The sequence below is a fragment of the Oryctolagus cuniculus genome, chromosome 4 (assembly GCF_964237555.1).
Source record: "Oryctolagus cuniculus chromosome 4, mOryCun1.1, whole genome shotgun sequence".
NCBI classification, from domain to species: Eukaryota; Metazoa; Chordata; class Mammalia; order Lagomorpha; family Leporidae; genus Oryctolagus; species Oryctolagus cuniculus.
In genome coordinates this window covers 16,196,784-16,217,391 of record NC_091435.1, presented here as the reverse complement: position 1 = coordinate 16,217,391, position 20,608 = coordinate 16,196,784, and the positions used below count along the sequence as shown (strand labels likewise).

At 39.2% G+C, this 20,608-nt stretch overlaps 1 long non-coding RNA gene across 10 annotated transcripts in view; it reads left to right on the top strand.

Moving 5' to 3' along the window:
- Nucleotides 1-20,608, top strand: part of LOC127494001 (uncharacterized) — a 184,676-nt gene that overhangs the window by 10,909 nt on the left and 153,159 nt on the right. For all 10 annotated transcript variants that reach the window (XR_011387744.1, XR_011387738.1, XR_011387746.1 and 7 more), the window contains exons 2-4: nucleotides 16,562-16,639; nucleotides 17,557-17,785; nucleotides 19,054-19,119. This is a non-coding gene — a long non-coding RNA (uncharacterized lncRNA). The remainder of the gene's footprint in view (nucleotides 1-16,561; nucleotides 16,640-17,556; nucleotides 17,786-19,053; nucleotides 19,120-20,608) is intronic.

Sequence of the window (20,608 nt, the reverse complement as noted above, 5' to 3'; positions counted from 1 at the left end):
ATTAATGTTTACTGTTCAAAGTTTCTGATACTGTGTTGTAGCAGCCTGAGCTATGACACTATCCTGCCAATTGCATTTCACATCACTCCCCTAATTTCTTATTTCATTAATGCAAAAGCTCCCTTTCTATCCCACCATATGAAAGTTCACCTCCTCCTATGCAGCACTTGAAAAGGAATTGGCCAAGATTGGTTTTGGAAACAGAACCTGAGCATTCGCTTCAAGCCTACAAAGGTGTTTAAAAAGACTGAGGAGAGTTTGTTAGAGAAGATAAAGAATTACTTTAGAAAAACTTATGATAGTATGGGGACTCTTAACACATAAATCTTAGTGAGAGCGTCTATGCAAAGCCCAAAAAGAAAGCTTTGACCAAGACTAATTGAGCTTTCAAGATAGCAGAGTGGGGAGAGAGCTTATTGCTCTAGTCTAGGAGAAGACAGTTTAAAAAAAGTGGAGAGAGTGCAGTCTCGGGTAAGAGGGAGAAAATGGCAGGGGAAACTCTGCAAATTAGAGGGACACAGTGGACCTATGTGGAGAGTGTGGATGTCCACAACTCAAACTCCAGCAGCCAAGAGCTTCCACACCAGTGTTTGAAAGTGAGGTAAGACCAGACTGCAGCAGCCCAAGCCACTGGCGATAAAGCTGCAGGAAGAGCCTAGAGGGAACCTGGTTTGGAGCCCTGTGGAGGATAGTATACCTGCCAAACTAGAGGAGAGAAAGAAAAAGAACTGGCAAGTTTTTCTCTCCCTGATCACCCTGCAATGGCATCCTGTAGCAAGCTGATAGAGTGGGCGCCATTTTGGACATACATAACAGCTATGTGAGCTCGTGTCTCTGCCCAGCAACCAGCTGAGTAGAGACTCCTGACTCTGGTGGGGAGAACTAACAGGGGGCTGGGTGCTCATGACTTTGGGAGGCTTGTGTGCTGGGACTTGTGAAAAAACTGAGGCTGTGTGATAGGGCTCACAGTGTGGCTGGGACTTTGGACAGTCACTGTGGCAGACTCCACACACTCAAAGCTCCCTGGTTACTTGGTGAGGGATATTGCTGGGGAATTTGAGCTTGCACTGAGGACTGCCCAGATCCTTTATGTGGTCTTTGTGGCAGAGCAGATGAATATTATACCCACTGGGGCTAGTGCTCAGGCACTGATCACTTTTGAGGAGAGGAGCTCGGCTGAGTAGAATAAACTTCCCCTTTGATAAAAAAAAAAAAAAGGAGATTTACCATACCAAACCCAAGTGTGTCACCTTAGACATACAATTCACCCTGGAGAACTGAACAGAACTCTCTCTCCACACCCACTACATGCCTCTAGATATTCACTGAAAGCAGACACTCCAATAATCTACAGAGGAATAGTACAAAGATAAAAGCTGCCAGAGCAAAAAAGAAGAAACCAACAAGTATCTCCAAAAATGCTGAATATTAAATGCACCAATTCAAGAAACAAGAATAAGGAAGACAATATGATCCCTCCAAAAGAATACAACACTTCAGTACCAGATTGTGAAGATGATGAGATTGAAGAAATGCCAGAAATGGAATTCAAAAAATTGATCACAAGATTATATGGAAGTAATCAGAAGCAAATGCATGAACTACTGAAATCCTTACATAATAAGAAAGAAAATTTCTCCCATGAAATTGATAGCTTAAAGAGAAATCAAAATGAAATGAAAAATTCAGTAGAACAAATAAAAAATGCAGTGGAAAGCCTTACCAACAAAATTGGTTAAGCAGAAGAAAGAAATTTGGAATTAGAAGACAAAGCACAGTCAAACCAAAAACAAGAAGGAAAAATTAGAAAATTAAAAAACACTGTTGGTAGTCTATAGGATACTATCGAACAATGCAACATACAGGTTCTAGGAGTTCCTGAAGGTGAGGAAAATAAGGATTAGAAGACATTTTAGTGAAATAATAACAGAAAGCTTCCCTAATTTGGTGAAAGAAAAGGACATCAAAGTACAGTAAACACATAGAACCTCCGATAGACATGGCCAGAAAAGATCTTCGCTAAGACACATTGTAAGGCAACTCACTGCGTAACCACAAAGAAAAAATTCTAAACTGTGCACAACTCTGGCCTCAGAATCAGCCCTTAAGGCTTTCAGATCTGGCTAAAAAGCTCTTGAGAGCATGTCAGGCATGGAAAGCCAAGACATGGTGGCAAAAAATGACCTTCATGAAAGATCTCTGTGAGTGAGATCACAGTGGAAAGGAAGGGGCCATCAAAGAAGAAAGTACGTTTCTTTGTAGGGAGAGAGAACTTCTACTTTAATTATGGCCCTATCTAAATACTGACAGAGTTTGTGGACTTAGGAAGTTTCCATAGCCTTGGCAGCTCATGACAAGAGCCTCGGGTGATCACTGATGTCATAAATAAGAGTGTCAGTTGTTAACAACAGGAGTCACTGTGTACTTGCTCCCCATGTAGAACCTCTGTCCTTAATGAGTTGTATTATGAGAATTAACGGTAAAATTAGTCTTCAAACAGTACTTTATATTTTGTGTATCTGTGTTGGTGCAAACTGTTGAAATCTTTACTTAGTATAGAGTTGATCTATATATAAAGATAATTAAAAATGAGTCTTAATGAAGAATGGGATGGGAGAGGGAGTAAGGGGTGGGACGAGAGTGGGTGTGGGAGGGCAGGTATGAGGGAAAGAACCACTATAACCCAAAAGCTGTACCTATGAAATTTATATTTATTAAAACTCTCTAAAAAATAAACTGTGCACAACAGAAATGCCAGATTACTTTCAGAGGATTTCCAATTAGACTCACAGTGGACTTCTCATAAGAAATCCTAAAAGCTAGGAGAGAATGGTGAGATATAATTCAAATCTTAAGAGAAAAAACTGTCCTTCCAAAATACTATTCTCTGCAAAGTTCTCATTTATGAATGAAGGTGAAAAAAAGACCTTCCTTAACAAAAGTTGAAGAATTTGTTACCACCTGTGCAGCCCTACAAAAGATGCTTAAGGATGTGCTGCACACCGAAACACAGAAACATGGCCATCACTATGAAAGAAAGTAAAGGAAGAAAATTTCCCAGTAAAAGTACAAAACAAATCCAAAGTAAAAATAGGAAGATTTTGGAAAAATGGCAGGACAAAGTCATTACTTATCAATAATCACCTTGAATGTAAATGGCCTCAACTCTCCAGTTAAAAGACACAGACTGGCTGAATGGATTGAAAAACAAAACCCATCTATTTGCTGCCTAGAGAAAAACATCTCACCAACAAATATGCATGAAGACTGGAAGTGAAAGGATGGAAAAAGATATTCCATGCTAACAGGAACCAAAAAAGAGCTGATGTAGCCATCCTAATATCAGACAAAATAGATTTTAACACAAAAACTGTTAAAGAGACAAAGAAGAGCACTATGTAATGATTAAAGTTTTAATTCAACAGGAAGATGTGACTTTTATAAATGTATATGCACCTGATTACAGGATACCTGGCTATTCAAAAGAAATGGTAAGGATCTAAAGGGAGACAAAGACTCAAATACAATAGTAATGGGGGAATTCAATACTCCACTTTCAGCAATGGACAGATATACCAGATAGAAAATCAGCAGGGAAACAAAAGAGTTAATCGACACTCTAGACCAAATGGACCTAACAGATATCTACAGAACTTTGTATCCTACAGTTGTAGAATATACATTCTTCTAGCCAATGCATGGAACTTTCTCTAAGATTGACCACATACTAGGCCATAAAAGAAGTCTCAGTAAATTAAAAAAATCAAATTTACCAGAGCCATTAGGGAAGAAAAAGTAATCAAAGGGGTAAAAATTGGGAAGGAGGAAGTATAACTATCCCTATTTGCAGATGATATGATTCAGTACATAGGAAATCCAAAGGAATTCACCAAGAGACTCTTGTAATTCATAGAATAGTTTGGTAAAGTAGCAGGATATAAAATCAATACACCATCCTGTTTTGATTACAACTGCCCTGTAGTATGTCCTGAAATCTGATATTGTGATGCCTCCGGCTTTGTTTTTGTTGTACAAGATTGCTTTAGCTATTCGAGGTCTCCTGTGTCTCCATATGAATTTCAGCATCATTTTTTCCAGATATGAGAAGAATGTCTTTGGTATTTTGATTGGTATCGCATTGAATCTATAAATTGATTTTGGGAGAATGGACATTTTGATGATATTGATTCTTCCAATCCATGAGCATGGAAGATTTTTCCATTTTTTGGTATCCTCTTCTATTTCTTTCTTTATGATTTTGTAATTCTCATTGTAGAGATCTTTAACCTCCTTGGTTAAGTTTATTCCAAGGTATTTGATTGTTTTCGTGGCTATTGTGAATGGGATTGATCTTAGAAGTTCTTCCTCAGCTGTGGCATTGCCTGTGTATACAAAGGCTGTTGATTTTTGTGCACTGATTTTATATGCTGCAACTTTGCCAAACTCTTCTATGAGTTCCAATAGTCTCTTAGTAGAGTTCTTTGGATCCCCTACATAAAGAATCATATCATCTGCAAAGAGGGATAGTTTGAGTTCTTCCTTCCCAATTCATATCCCTTTAATTTCCTTTTCTTGCCTAATAGCTCTGGTTAAAACTTTCAGAACTGTATTGAATAGCAGTGGTGGGAGTGGACATCCCTGTCTGGTACTAGATCTCAGTGGAAATGCTTCCAACTTTTCCCCATTCAATAGGATGCTGGCCATGGGTTTTTCATAAATTGCTTTGATTATATTATGGAATGTTCCTTCTATACCCAGTTTGCTTAGAGTTTTCATCATGCAAGGGTGTTGTATTTTATCAAATCCCTGGAGCAAGGAGAGCCTCTTCAACAAATGGTGCTATGAAAATTGGATTTCCACATGCAGAAGTATGAAGCAAGACCCATACCTTACACCTTACACAAAAATCCATTCAACATGGATGAAAGATTTAAATGTATTTCATGATACCATGAAGTTATTAGAGGACATTAGGGACATTGACGTAGGCAAAGAGTTGACATAGGCAAGACCTTGACATAGTCAAATAGTTCTTGGAAAAGACAGAGGCACAGGCAATCATAGCCAAAATTAACAAATGGGAATACATCAAATTGAGGGGCTTCTGTCCTGCAAATGAAACACTCAGGAAAGTGAGGAGACAACTGACAGAATGGGAGAAATTATTTGCAAACTATACAACTGATAAAGGATTAATAACCAGAATATACAAAGAAATCAAGAATCTCTATAACAATAAAAACAACAACCCAATTAGGAAATGGGAAAAGTACTTAAACAGACTTTTTTTAAAAGATTTTTGTTTATTTATTTGACAGATAGAGTTACAGACAGTGAGAGGGAGAGACAGAGAGAAAGGTCTTTCTTCCATTGGTTCACTCCCCAAATGGCTGCCACAGTCAGAGCTGCACCGATCCGAAGCCAGGAGCCAGGTGCTTCTTCCTGGTCTCCCATGTGGGTACATGGCCCAAGCACTTGGGCTGTCCTCCACTGCCTTCCCAGGCCACAGCAGAGAGCTGGACTGGAAGAGGAACAGCTGGGACTAGAACCCAGTGTCCATATGGGATGCCAGCGCTGCAGGCGGAGGATTAACCAAGTGTGCCACCACGCCAGCCCCAAACAGATATTTTGTAAAAGAAGAATTCCAAATAACCAACAGACACATGAAAAAATTTTCAGGATCACTAGCCATTAGGGAATTACAAATAAAAAATACAGTGAGATTTCACCTCACCTCAGTTAGCATGGCTTTAATAAAGAAATCAACAAACAATATTGTGGGGAAAATGGTACCTTAATCCAGTGTTAGTGGAATTAAACTGGCTAAGCCACTATAGCCACTATGGAGGAAAATTAGGAGATACCTCAGAAATCTGAATATAAACCTACCATATGATCCAGCCATCCCACTCATAGGAATTTACTCAAGGGAAATGAAATAAGTAAATGAAAGAATGATCTGCACAACCATATTTATTGCAGCTCAATTCACAATGCTAAGACATGGAATCATCCTAAATGCCCGTCACCTGAAGACTGGATAAATAAATTATGGGATATATACAGTATGGAGTACTACACAGCAGTAAAAAATGAAATCCAGTCATTTAAAACAAAATGGATGAATCTGGAAAACATCATACTTAGTGAAATAAGCCAGTCCGAAGGAGACAAATACTGTATGTTCTTCCAGATCTGTGAGAACTAATAGAGCACCTAAAATGAAATTTCTAGAGGTGAAATTGACACTTTGAGAAGGAATGACTTGAGCTCTGCTTGTCTTGACTGTCAAGGAACAGGGTTTTTTTTTTTTTTTTTTTTTTTGTTGTTGTTGTTCTTAATAATATTTGTTGAATTCTTCACTTAACATAGAATTAATCATATGTGTATAAAGTCCACTAAGGACCGATCTCATTAAAAAATAAGAGTGGGAATAAGAGAGGGAAGAGGAAGTGCATAACTGTAAAGCTGTATAGTTCTGCATTCATTCTTACAGACTTATATCTAAGGGTACAGTTTAAAAACTTTACATGGGACCACAAATCCCATTAATCTTCATGGTAAAAATCCCATCTTAAGTGTTAAGTATTAAGTGTTAAAGTGATATATAGATGGATCAAGTATCTGATAATAATAATAGAATTAAAAAGGACAGAACATTCCAACATTGGAAGCTGTCCACTCAGCAAACTCATAGAATGACAATCGCTTTAAGTAACACTCTGACCTCAGAATCAGCCCTTAAGGCATCCTGTTCTGTTTGAAAAGTCCATGAGAGGATGCAAATCCATGACACTGTGGCAAAACGTGTCCTACATGAAGGACCTTGGTGGGGTGAGACCCTAGTGGAAAGAAGTGGCCATGAAAGAAGGATGTACTTTTCTCTGAGGTGAGGAGAGAACTTCCACTTTGATTATGGTCTTGTCTAAATACTGAAGGAGTTTGTGGACACAAAAGGCTTCTATAGCCTAGGTAGCTCATGTCAAGAACCTTGGGTTATCACTGACGTCATAGATAAGAGTGTTAATTGTTAAATTAACAATAGGAGTCACTGTGCACTAACTTCCTAAGCAGGACCTCTGTCCTCAACGAGTTGTATTATGAGAGTTAGATGTAAAACTTGTTTTCAAATACTTTTTTTGGGTGTGTGTGTGTGTGTGTGTGAAAATTGTTGAAATCTTTACTTAGTATAGAGTTGGTGTTCTGTGTACAAAGTTAATTGAAAATGACTCTTAGCCGGCGCCGTGGCTCAATAGGCTAATCCTCCACCTTGCGGCGCCGGCACACCGGGTTCTAGTCCCGGTTGGGGCGCCGGATTCTGTCCCGGTTGCCCCTCTTCCAGGCCAGCTCTCTGCTATGGCCAGGGAGTGCAGTGGAGGATGGCCCAGGTGCTTGGGCCCTGCACCCCATGGGAGACCAGGAAAAGCACCTGGCTCCTGGCTCCTGTCAGGATCAGCGCGGTGCGCCGGCTGCAGCGGCGGCCATTGGAGGGTGAACCAACGGCAAAGGAAGACCTTTCTCTCTCTGTCTCTCTCTCTCACTGTCCACTCTGCCTGTCAAAAAAAAAAAAAAAAAAGACTCTTAATGGAGAATGGGACTGGGAAAGGGAGAGGGAGGAGCAGGTTGGGTGCTAGTGTGGATATGGTGGGAAAAATAACTATATTCCTATAGTTAGTTGTACTTAAGAAATTTGTATTCATTAAATAAACCGTTTCTTTGGGAAAAATAAAAAAAAGAGAAAGCTTTGACATAGTTACCCAGAGATGCTTTACTGATAAAAAAATAGCTCATTCACAAAAGATTGAAAAAGAAGGAAGGAAGGAAGGAAGGAAGGAAGGAAGGAAGGAAGGAAGGAAGGAAGGAAGGAAGGAAAGAAGGAAGGAAGGAAGGTAGAGGGAGAGAGGGAAGGAGGGAGGAAGGAAGAAAAAAAAAACAAAAAAGAAGGAAAGAAGAGAGAGGAAGAGGAGAAAGGAAGGAAGGAAACAAGCAAGGAAGGAAGGAAGGACGGGAAGGAGGGAGAAAGGAGGGAGGAAGGGAGAAAAAGAAAGAGCCTTGAGTGAATGATAGATGAAACACCTGCATAGCAGAATAGATAGTGGGATTGGCGTCAGTGTGGATCAGAGTTATATTATTCCTGCCACTAGATGTGGAACCCAAGTGAGGATTATTTCTCTTGGATATTTTCCAGGGGTATTCTTATAAAAGGACTTCTCCATGGAGTGAGACAACTTCAAAAAAAGGAAGCTGGGATTTACTCTCTGGCTCAGCAGCTGAGGAGGGATTGCAAATAGCCAAGCAATGGAGACCTGGATGATGAACAGGAAGCTGAGAACCTAGATAATTGGAAACATAAAAGCTGAGGGATGGAAAAGACCACTGGTTATGTGTAGAGCTGAAAGAAGTTTAGCATGATTGAATACTGCTGTGTATGTATGGCTCCAGGTTGGAGGAGTGGTATGTGATAAGGTGGGAGAGGGTTGAGAAGAGTACAGACCTTATTAGATATATTATGGAGCTTGGAATTTATCCTATGGACAAAGGGAAACTTTTGAAAGGTGTGATATGAGCAGTCTTGTTTCAGAGGTTTGCTTTGGCCACAGTAAGGCGTGTGGATTAAACTCCAAGAGTGGAATTAGGAGAACAGTAAAGGGTGTGGCTGTAGTCAGACAAGAGGTTATGATCAGATAAACTAAGGATGTGCTTATGGGAAAGCAAACAGTGACCTAATTCATGTGTAGGAAGTGACTGACTTGAGGCAGGGAGAAAAGCTGGTTAAGATGATAGAAGAATCAGATAATTCTCAGAAGAAACTGTTACTGTTCAATGGGTGGTGAACACAAGGCCAAAGTAGGTTGAAGGAGGCAGATGCTGAATTCTGGAATGAGTTTATAGAATGGGAGGCAGAATGAGCAATACTTATGGGGAAGTATTTATTTGGTAATTGGTATGCAAGACTTCTGCATACCAAGGAAGATTTGGGCCAGTGCTTTCCATATATGCCATTAACACATGATCTACTTTTGAAGCCATCTGAGTAGAAAAAACTAGACTAAAAAGACTACATACAGTAAAAAGTGAAGATAGCTCAGAATAGAACCCAAGGGAATAATCATAATTAGAAAAGAAGAATCAACAAAGAAGAAAAGGAGCACTAGAGGAGAAGCAAAATCAGAAGAGAACAATTACATGAAGTGTCCATGTCAGGGAGAAGTGTACTCATATAAGGAAAAGTCCTATAAAATAAGGTCTTCACACTCATCTCATAACCAAGGAAACTGAAATGAAACTATACTTTTGTAGGCAAAAATTACCAAAAAATTATAAGACTTAATGTCAACAAGTAAATGAAGAAAAAGATACACTGTCAATTGAGTGCTAAATTGGTACAAACTTCCTGGTGGTAGTTTCACAACATTTAAAGATTATTATTCACAATATTGTTCAAGATCTTGTGGTCTAGCTGGAGGAATATGGTTAAAACTATATTTGATGATGGTATTATGATAGGATACCAGAGCACTTAGCATGGAAACTCCCTATATATTGTGATGGGCATATTTCAAAATTTTTTTATTATGAGAAAGTACATAAAACATAAAATTTACCATTTTAGCAGTTTTAGGTGTACAATTCAGTGGCATTAAGTACATTTATAAAGTTGTTCAACCATCACCACTTTCCACCACTTTCCACTTCTAGAACTTTTTCATCATCCCAACTGAAACTCTGTATCTATTAGGCAGTAATTCCTCCTCTTCTTCTCTCTCAAACCCCTAGTTATCACAGTTGTACTTTTAGTCTCTAGGAATTTGACTACTCAAGATACCTTATATAAAACAAATCATACAATGTTTGTTCTTCTGTGTCTAGCCTAATATTTTCAGGGCTCATTCATGTTGTAGCATGCATCAAATCTCATTCATTTTTAAATTTGTGTAATATTCCAATAAGAAATATTTCAAGAATACATGTCATTCACATGAAAAAATGTTCAGGATTACTAGCAATCAGGGAAATGCAAATCAAAACCACAATGAGGTTTCACCTCTCCCCGGTTAGAATGGCTCACATGCAGAAATCTGCCAACAACAGATGCTGGAGAGGATGTGGGGAAAAAGGGACACTAACCCACTGTTGGTGGGAATGCAAACTGGTCAAGCCACTATGGAAGTCAGTCTGGAGATTCCTCAGAAACCTGAATATAACCCTACCATTCAACCCAGCCATTCCACTCCTTGGAATTTACCCAAAGGAAATTAAATTGGCAAACAAAAAAGTGCTCTGCACCTTAATGTTTATTGCAGTTCAATTCACAATACCTAGGACCTGGAATCAACCTAAATTCCCATCAACAGTAGACTGGATAAAGAAATTATGGGATGTGTACTCTATAGAATACTATACAGCAGTCAAAAACAATGAAATCTGGTCATTTGCAACAAAATGGAGGAATCTGGAACACATCATGCTGAGTGAAATAAGCCAGTGCCAAAGGGACAAATATCATATGTTCTCCCTGAGCAGTGACAACTAACTGAGCACCAAAAAGGAAACCTGTTAAAGTGAAATGGACACTTTGAGAAACGGTGACTTGATCAGCCCTTGCCTTGACTGTTGATGAACAGCTTAATACTTTATCCTTTTTAGTATTTTTTTGTTCTACTTAATACTATTGGTTGAATTCTGTAATTAACACACAATTATTTTTAAGTGTTAACATTTACCTGAAAAGAGATCCCTGTTAAATATAAGAGTGGGAATAAGAGAGGGAGGAGATGTACAATTTGGTACATGCTCTTTCAGACTTGCCCCAAATGGTGGAGTTAGAAACGTGCCAGGGGATTCCAATTCATCCCATCAAGGTGGCATGTACCAATGCCATCTCACTAGTCCAAGTGATCAATTTCAGTTCACAATTGGTCATAATGATAGGTCTAAGAGTCCAAGGGATCACATAAACAAGACTAGTGTCTTCAAATACTAACTGATAGAATAAAAAAGGGAGAGAACGATCCAACATGGGAAGCGGGATACACACCAGACTCATAGAATGGCAGATGTCCTAAACAGCACTCTGGCCTCAGAATCAGCCCTTAAGGCATGTGAATCTGGCTGAAAAGCCCATGAGAGTATTTTAGGCATGGAAAGCCAAGACACTCTGGCAAAAAACAAACAAACAAAACAACAACAACAACAACCACAAACCTATATGAAAGATCTCCGCGAGTGAGATCCCAGTGGAAAGAACAGGTCATCAAAGAAGGAGGTACCTTTCTCTGAAGGGAGGAGAGAACTTCCACTTTGACTATGACCTTGTCTAAATAAGATCAAAAGGCCTCCATAGCCTTGGCAACTCATGACTAGAGCCTAGGCTGATTACTGACGCCATAAACAAGAGTGTCAATTTGTTAAGTCAACAACAGGAGTCACTGTGCACTTACTCCTTATGTAGGATCTCTGTCCCGAATGTGCTGTACATTGTGATTTAATGCTATAACTAGTACTGAAACAGTATTTTACACTTTATGTTCTGTGTGGGTGCAAACTGATGAAATCTTTACTTAATATATACTGAATTGATCCGTATATAAAGATAATTGAAAATGAATCTAGATGTGAATGGAATGGGAAAGGGAGCAGGAGAGGGGAGGGTCGTGGGTGGGAGGGAAGTTATGGAAGGGGGGAAGCTATTGTAATCCATAAGCTGTACTTTGGAAATTTATATTCATTAAATAAAAGTTAAAAAGAAACCTGAACATACCATGTGATGCAGACAAAATAAAAGTTTGTACAATATTCCATCATACAGGTATGTCACAATTTGCTTATCCTGTCATCTGCCTCAGTGGCTTTTAAAATAATGATGGCTTTAATATTAATTACCTCAAATATTATTGGGTACTGTAACTGTCACTAATAGAATAAGTTTAAACAAGAATACATTTTCAATACAAAATTAAAAATAAAATAAAAAGATTTTAGGAGGGAGAATATGGGATGCAGAATAAATTAATGACTATATAGAGTGAGTTATTAAAATTTGCATTTCTCACTGACTATATTTTTGAATAGGTATAAACTGTAGAATGGTTGGATCAATATAAGTAAGATATGCATTATCTTGAATACTTATCATTCTTTGTGTGATGAGAACATTTAAAATCTATTCTCTTGGCAGTTATCAGGCAGGCCTACAATACGTTGTTACTAACTATGATCACCAAAATGTACAAAAGACTTTACTGTGTATTTCTCTGAAATTCTTTTTAAAGTTTTAATTGACACTTAAAAATTATATATATTTACGTGGTACCATGTGATGTTTTGATGCACGTACAGATTATATAATGTCCAAATCAAAATAAATTTATCTCCTTAAGTATTTATCTTTTTTTTTTTTTTTTGACAGGCAGAGTGGACAGTGAGAGAGAGAGAGACAGAGAGAAAGGTCTTCCTTTGCCGTTGGTTCACCCTCCAATGGCCGCCGTGGCCGGCGTGCTGCAGCCGGCACACCGTGCTGATCTGAAGGCAGGAGCCAGGTGCTTCTCCTGGTCTCCCATAGGGTGCCGGGCCCAAGTACTTTGGGCCATCCTCCACTGCACTCCCTGGCCACAGCAGAGAGCTGGCCTGGAAGAGGGGCAACCGGGACAGAATCCGGCACCCCGACTGGGACTAGAACCCGGTGTGCCAGCGCCGCAAGGCGGAGGATTAGCCTAGTGAGCCACGGCGCCGGCAAGTATTTATCTTTTCTTTATGGTGAACACATTAAAAATTCTTCATCTAATTTTTTTGTTGTTGTTAAGAAGACATATCGTACATTATTATTATTGAAAGTCACCTTATTGTGCGTATTTGCCGTTGTGAGTACCAAACTTCTTAGTCATAACTGACTTAGTAATTGTTAATCAAGTTTTCCATGTTCTTCCCTTCATCCCTACTCTCCGCAGCCTCTCAACTTCTATGACATCAAACTTTTTAGATCCCACGTATGAGAGAGCATATGGAACTCATCTTCCTGTGCTTGGTGTATTTCACTTAACATAATCTTCAGTTCTATCCATGTTGATGCAAATTACAGGATTTCATCCTTTTTATGGCTGAATAGTATCCATTGTGTACACGTATCTTGTATTCTTTATCTATTTGTCAGTTGATTAACACTTAGGTTATTTCCATTTCTTGGTTATTGTGGATAGTGCTGAGGTAAACAAGTGAGTACAGATGTCTGTTCAGCAGATTTATTTTATTTCACTTTAATATATGCTCTCTAAGGGGATTGCTGGATCATATGATAGCTCCGTTTTTAGTTTTTGAGGACCCTCCATACTGTTTCCGCAAAGGGTGTATTAATTTTGTCCTTCTGCCAATAGTGTGCAAGTGCTTCCTTTTCTCCATGTCTTTTTCAGCTCTTGTTATCTTTTGGATTTTTGATAATAGCTAATTAACTGGAATGAGTTGATACCTTATTGTGATTTTGATTTGCATTTTCTGATGATTACCAATGTTGAAAATTTTTTCATGTAACTGTTAGACATTTGTATGTCTTTGAAAAAGTTCTATTTTGATCTATTGCCAATTTTAAGTTGATGATTTGTTTTTATGCTATTGCATTGAATTCCCTAAATATTCGGGTTGTCTGCCCTTTGCTAGATGTATACTTGCAAGTGTTTTCTCCCATTCAGTAGGCTGTCTTTTCACTCTGTTGATTGCTTCGTTGCTTAGCAGAAGCTCTGTAGTTTGACGACATCCACTTGTCTGTCTTTCTTTTGTTCTCTGTACTTTTGGAGTCTGACACAAAAAACCCTTGCCTGTTGCAACGTCTTAAAGTGTTTCTCCTATGTTTTCTTATAGTAGTTTCATGTTTTACATTCGGGTCTTTAATCCATTTTGATTGATTTTTGTGCATTGTGAGAGATAGAGGGTCTAGTTTCATTCTGTATGCAAATATCTAATTTTCTCAGTACCTTCTACTGAAAAAACTGTCCTTTCTGCAGTGTGTTCTTAGCACCTTTGTTAAAGAACAGTTCGGGTGCTGGCGCTGTGGCTCAGTGAGTTAAAGCCCCAGCCTACAGCACTGGTATCTCAATGGGTGTCGGTTCATGTCCTGGCTGCTCCACTTCTGATCCAGCTCTCTACTATGGCCTGGGAATGCAGTGAAAGATGGCCCAGGTCTTTGGGCCCCTGCACCCACATGGGAGACCTGGAAGAAGCTCCTGGCTACTGGTTGTGGCCATTTGGGGAGTGAACCAGCAGGTAGATCTCTCTCTGCCTCTTCCTCTCTGTAACTCTGCCTTTCAAATAAATCTTTTTTTTTAGAAGAACAATTAGATGTAGTAGATGTGTTGGATTACTTTTAGGCCTCTATTCTCTTCCATCGATCTGTTTGTCTGTGTTTATGCCAATACCATGCTGTTTTTGTAGTATTTTTGAAGTCCAGTAGCATAATGCCTCCTGCTTTATTATTATTATTATTATTATTTTGCTCAAGATTGCTTTGTCTATTCAGGGTCTCTTGTGGTCCTATATGGTTTTTATTAAGACTTATTTTATTTGTTTGAAAGACAGAGTTACAGAGCGAAAGACACACACAGACACACACACACACACACACACACAGAGCACAAGCGAGAGCGCTTCCATCTGCTGGTTCATTCCCCAAATGGTGGCTGAAATGGCCAGGACTGGGCCTGACTGAAGCCAGGAGCCAGGAGCTTTTTTTTGTTCTCCCACGTGGATACAGGGGTCAACTACTTGGGTCATCTTCCATTGCTTTCCCAGGCACATTAGCAGTGGAGCAGCCAGGACTTGAATTGGCACCCATATGGGATTACCCTCTATGCCACAGTGCCAGCCCCTCCATACAAATTTTGATAGTGCCCTTTTTTTTTTCCCTAGTTTTGTGAAAATGTCGTTGACATTTTGATAGGTATTGCATTGAATCTGTAAATTGCTTGGGGTGGCATGGGCATTTTTACATTAAATCTTCTAATTCATGAGCATGAGATAACTTTCCATTTCTTTGTGTCTTCTTTCATCAGTGTCCTATAGCTTTCATTGTAAAGATTTTTCTTTTCTCTGGTAAAATTTATTCCTAGATTTTTTTTCTGGATTTTGGAAATGGAATTGGTCTCTTGATTGCTTTTTTATATAACTTGTTATTGGTAAATAATACTATTGACTTTTGCACATTGACTTTGTATATTGCAGCTTTTTCAAATCACTTATTAATTATAATATCTTCTTGTTGAAAAATTTGGGATTTTTTCTTTTCTTTTTAAAGATTTATTTATTTATTTGAAAGGCATATTTACAGATAGGCAGAGTCAAAGAGAGAGAGAGAGAGGTCTTCCATCCACTGGTTCAATCCCCAAATGGCCACGATGGCCGGAGCTGTACCAATCAGAAATCAGAAGCCAGGAATTTCTTCCAGGTCCCCCATGTGGGTGCAAGGCTTTGCCCATCTTCTACTGCTTTCCAAGGCCATAGCAGAGAACTAGATTGAAAGGGGGGCAGCCAGGACTAGAAATGGTGCCCATATGGGATGCCGGCACTGTAGGCGGTGGCTTTACCTGCTATGCCACAGTGCTGGCCCTGGGATTTTCTATATAAGATTGTGTCATCTGCAAATAGTGACAGTTTGACTTATCATTTTCCAATTTGGATGCCCCCCCCTTTTGTCTTTCCTAATTGCCCTAGCAAGAATTTCTGGTACTATGTTGAATAAAAGTGGTGACATTTTTGTCATTGAAATCTAGAAAAACTTTAGCTTTTCCCCATTCAATATGGTATTAGGCATTGGCTTGTTATAGAGGGGCTTTATTATGTTGAAATATATGCCTTCTATACCTCATTTGATCAGAATTTTTTACCATGAAAGAATATTGGAATTTATAAATGCCTCTTCTGCATTTATTAAGATGGTCATCTGGTTTTTACCATTCATTCTGTTGAAGGGGTATATTATATTTATTATATTTATTGATTTGTATATATTGAACTGTACTTGCATTCTTGGGATAAATTCTACTTGATCATGGTGAGTAATCTTTTTCATGTCCTATTGGATTTATTTGCTAGTATTTTGTTGAGGATTTTTGCATCTATGTTTATCAAGGATATTGATCTGTAGCTTTCTTTTTTGTTGTTTTCTTGTCTTTTTTTAGTATCAAGATAATTTTGGCCTTGTAGAATGAGGTTGGAAAAATTCTATCCTCTATTTTTTTTAATATTTTAAGAAGAGTGAATATTTGTTCTTTAAATATTTGGTAGAATTCAGTGGTGAAACCACCTTACACTGGACTTTTCTTTGAGAGGAGAGTTTTTTTTAAAGATTTATTAATTTATTTGAGAGGCAGAGTTACAGAGAGAGAAAGAGAGAAAGAGCGAAAGGGAGAGAGAGAGAGAGTGAGAGAGAGAGAGATCTATCCACTGGTTTGCTCCCCAAAGGCCACAACGGCCAGAGCTGGGCTGATCCAAAGCTAGGGATCCAGGAGCTTCTTCCAGGTCTCCCACATGGCTGAAGGTGCCTAAGCACTTGGGCCGTCTTCTGCTTCTTTTCCAGGCCATCAGCAGGGAGCTGCATCAGAAATGGAGCAACCGGGACTCGGACTGGTGCCCATATGGGATGCTGGAGCCACAGGTAGAGATTTAACCTATTACATCACAGTGCAGGCCTTGAGATATATATATATATATATATATATATATATATATATATATATATATGTATATATATATTTTAACTGATTCAATCTTGTTTCTCAGTCATCTGTTTAGGTATTGTATTTCTTCATGAATCAGTTAAAGTGTATCTGTCCAGGAATTTGTACATTTCTTATAGGTTTTCAAATTTATTGGCATAGAATTGCTCAGAATAATCTCTAACAATTCTCTATATTTTGGCGGTGTCAGCTGTAACATCTCCATTTTCATCTCTGATTTTATTTATTTGAATTTTCTCTCATTTTCCCTTTCTTAGTATAGCTAAAAGTTTTGTCAAATTTCTTTATTTTTACACAGAACAATCTATCCTTTTCTTATATTTTGGAGTATTTTTAGTCTCTTTTTCAATTATTTATTCTCTGAGCTTTATAATTTCTTTCATTCTACTAATTTTGGATTTGATTTGTTCTTGTTTTTCTAGTACTTTGAGGTGCAGTGGCAGGTTGTTTATTTGAGATCATTCTGCTTTTAAAAAAAATAGAATTTATTTATGCAGATGAGAGGCAAAGACACAGAGACAGATAGAGCCAGGTAAAGAGAGAACGGGAGCTTCCATCCACTGGTTCACTCCCACAATGAGGTTTCACCTCACTGCAGTTAGAATGGATCTCATATAGAAATCAACAAACAACAAATGCTGGTGAAGATGGAGGGAAAAAGGTGAGGATGTGGTAATGTAAACTAGTACAGCTATTGTGGAAGACAGCAGGGAGTTACCTCAGAAAGCTGAAAACAGATACACTGTATGACCAAGCAATCCCACTCCTGGGAACTTACCCAAGGGAAATGAAGTCCTCATTGAAAGAGTTATCTTTATCCCCATGTTTATTGCAGTGCAATTCCCAATAGTTAAGATATGGAATCAACCCGGATGTCCATCAGCTGATGACTGGATAAAGCAATTATGGTATATACACTATGGAATACTACTCAGTGGTTAAAAAAAGAAAGAAAGAAATCCTGTCATTTGCAACAAAATGGATGCAACTGGAAATCATTATACTTACTGAAATATGCCAGTCCCCATATACAAATACCATATATTTTCCCTGATCTGTGTGTGGTAAGTAATAGAGTACCAAAAATGTAATGTATATGAGTGAAATTGACATTTTTATCTTCAATGATTGTTTACAGCCCTGAACAGTGTGTGTTTTCTTCTTCTTCTTTTTTTTTTTTTTTAAGAAGTTTTTATTTACTTGAAAGGCAGAGTTACAGAGAAGCAGAGACAGAGAGAGACAGGTCTTTCATCTGCTGGTTCACTCCCCAGATGGCTGAAACAGCTGGAGCTGGCCAATCTGAAGCCAGGATCCAGGAGCTTCTTTTAGGTCTCCCACATGGGTGCAGGGGCCCAAGAACTTGGACCAACTTCCACTGCTTTCCCAGGTCAAAGCAGAGAGCTGGATAAGAAGTGGAGCAACTGGGACTTGAACCAGTGCCCATGTGGGATGCCAGCACTGCTGGTGGTGGCTTTACCTGCTATGCCACAGCGCCGACCCTCTTTTTTTTCCCTTGTAACTATTTGATGAACTCTTTACTCAGTGTAGAGTTAATTTGATGAGTATAAAGTAAACTGAAAATAGATCATTGTAAAAATTAATAGAGGGGTTAGGAGAGGAAGAAGGAGGAAGGGTGGGAGCATGGGCAGGAGGGAGGGCAGGGTAGGAAGTATCACTATGCTCCTAAATCCATATACATGAAATACATGAAATTTGTATACCTTAAATAAAATTTAAAATGTAAAATGTATTTATTCATATGATAGGCAGAGTAACAGAGAGAGATAGAGACAGGTAAAGAGAGAGTGAGAGAGCTCCCAAATCACAACAGTAGGTTGAGCAAGGCTGGAACAATGTCAGGAGCTAGGTTTTCCCTGTGAGTGGTAGGGACCCAGTTACTTGAGCCGTCTCCATTTCCTCCTGGGATCTGCAATAGCAGGAAGCAGGAGTCAGGATCCAGAGTTGGATTCTGAGCCTTTGTATTCTGATATGGGATCTGGGCGTTTTAACTGCTAAGCTAAACTTAACATTATAAAGATAAAAAAGAGATAAAAATGCTAAAAAAATATACTAACGCTCCATTCCTTCCCATGTTTTGAATTTTTGATATACCACTTTACAACTTTCCATATTGCTTATTTCTTAACAACAGTTACTATTTTAAAATTGTTTTCTGCTTTTATCTTCATATTATCTTCATTGAATCATTTCTCTACATTTTCTTGAAGTTCTTTGAGTGTTCTACAAGCAGCTATTTTTAATTTTTCATGCAAGAATTTACTGGTGTCAACTGCTATCTAGTTGGTTTCTGACACTTTATTTATTTCCATAGGTGAAGTCGTGAATTCCTGGAAGTTCTTGATAAGTATTGGTATAGAATGTTACCAGTGAATTGAAGGTTAGTCATTTTTCCCAATCTTCATACTTTGGCTTTCATACTTCTGACTGCCTTCCAGAAAGTTTAAGCAGTTAGTTTTATTTTCTCTGAGCTATTAGACACTTCTTTTATTTAACACTGGATGGAGCACAAACTTGAGCTTAGCCGAGTCCACTGCTGGTGTGCAATCACTATTTAAGCACAAGAGGGAGTCCCAGTCCCAGTTTTCTCCCAATTCTGCAGTTGGTGCGTTGCTCAGAATGAACTGGGGAAAGGTAGTCAGTCTTTGCCAGCCTCTTCCTGAGGCTGGATTGGGTCCACAAACCTAGTTCTGTGGCTGCCAGTGCTATGATCCTAGGTCACGCCCAGAGCCTACAGCCTGGCAGTACCAGTGCAATACTGGCGTAGAACCAAGGACCACACTACTATGGGCTGTTCCTGTTGAGGTAACTTGTGCCCTGAGGCTACTACAACCAGGAGAAGGTGATGTGGGCTAGATACTCATCTGAGCAACTGGAGCCATGGATCTCCACTTGGCACCATAGTAGGGCCAGGGGATCTATCCATTGGCACTGGCTTGGGGGCAAGGACTGTTGGCATCTGTCCAGCGTTGTCCCAAGAGACAGTCCTGAGCTCACTTTCTCAAACTATTCTTTTGCAGTTAAAGTCTTGCTACTTGCTGTCTGCCTGAGGTTGGAGTGGAGGTACTCCTTTGGTCATCTAGGCTGATAGTAAGCTAGGTTATGCCTGGATCTCACAGTCACCAGTCCCTCTTTATTCTCAAGGCTGATGGTGATATAATTTGAAACAAGTCTGACCCACCAGGATACAGGTCTCCCTCTGACGCTGGTTCAGGACTAGAGGCTCCAGCTGTGAACACTGACCTAACGATAGAGATCTTTTGGGATTTATCTGCTTCTGGGTCTCACTATGACAGTCTGGCACTGAGCTCCAAATCAGAGTCTTGGGTTTACTTTCCTTCCATACTCCCCAGTGGTTGGAATATTGCCTTGCAGTCTGCTAGAGACTGAGAAAGGCTGGTGGAGGAGATGCTTTGGCCACCTGGCTCGAAAGGATCAAAACACTCAGTCTGCAGAAACAGGGCTGGGAACTGGGGCCACAGGGTCCTGTGTGGCCTTGGGGTTTACCACCCTGCTCTAGTACTGGCTTTCAAATGTAATGTATGTGATCAGTTCCCTCTCCCTCTCCAAGTAGGAGCTGAGGCATCTCTCTCCATATTGAGCCACTTGGATTTGAGTGAGGGATGACATAAGCAACTCTTTTTTTCTTCTTTCTTCAATGCATTTTTTTCCTATTACTATACTAAAACCAGGCACCAGGGTCTCTTGCCTGGCTTCTTTAGCTCTTGTGAAGGTGACTTGGGGGCATGAATAGTTGTCCAAATTGGTGTCTTTATGGGGAGATGATTGCTAGAGTGCCTTATTCAGCTGCCATCTGGCTCTGCTCTTCCCGCTGTGTATTTTTATCTATTAGCTCATGCACTCTTTTT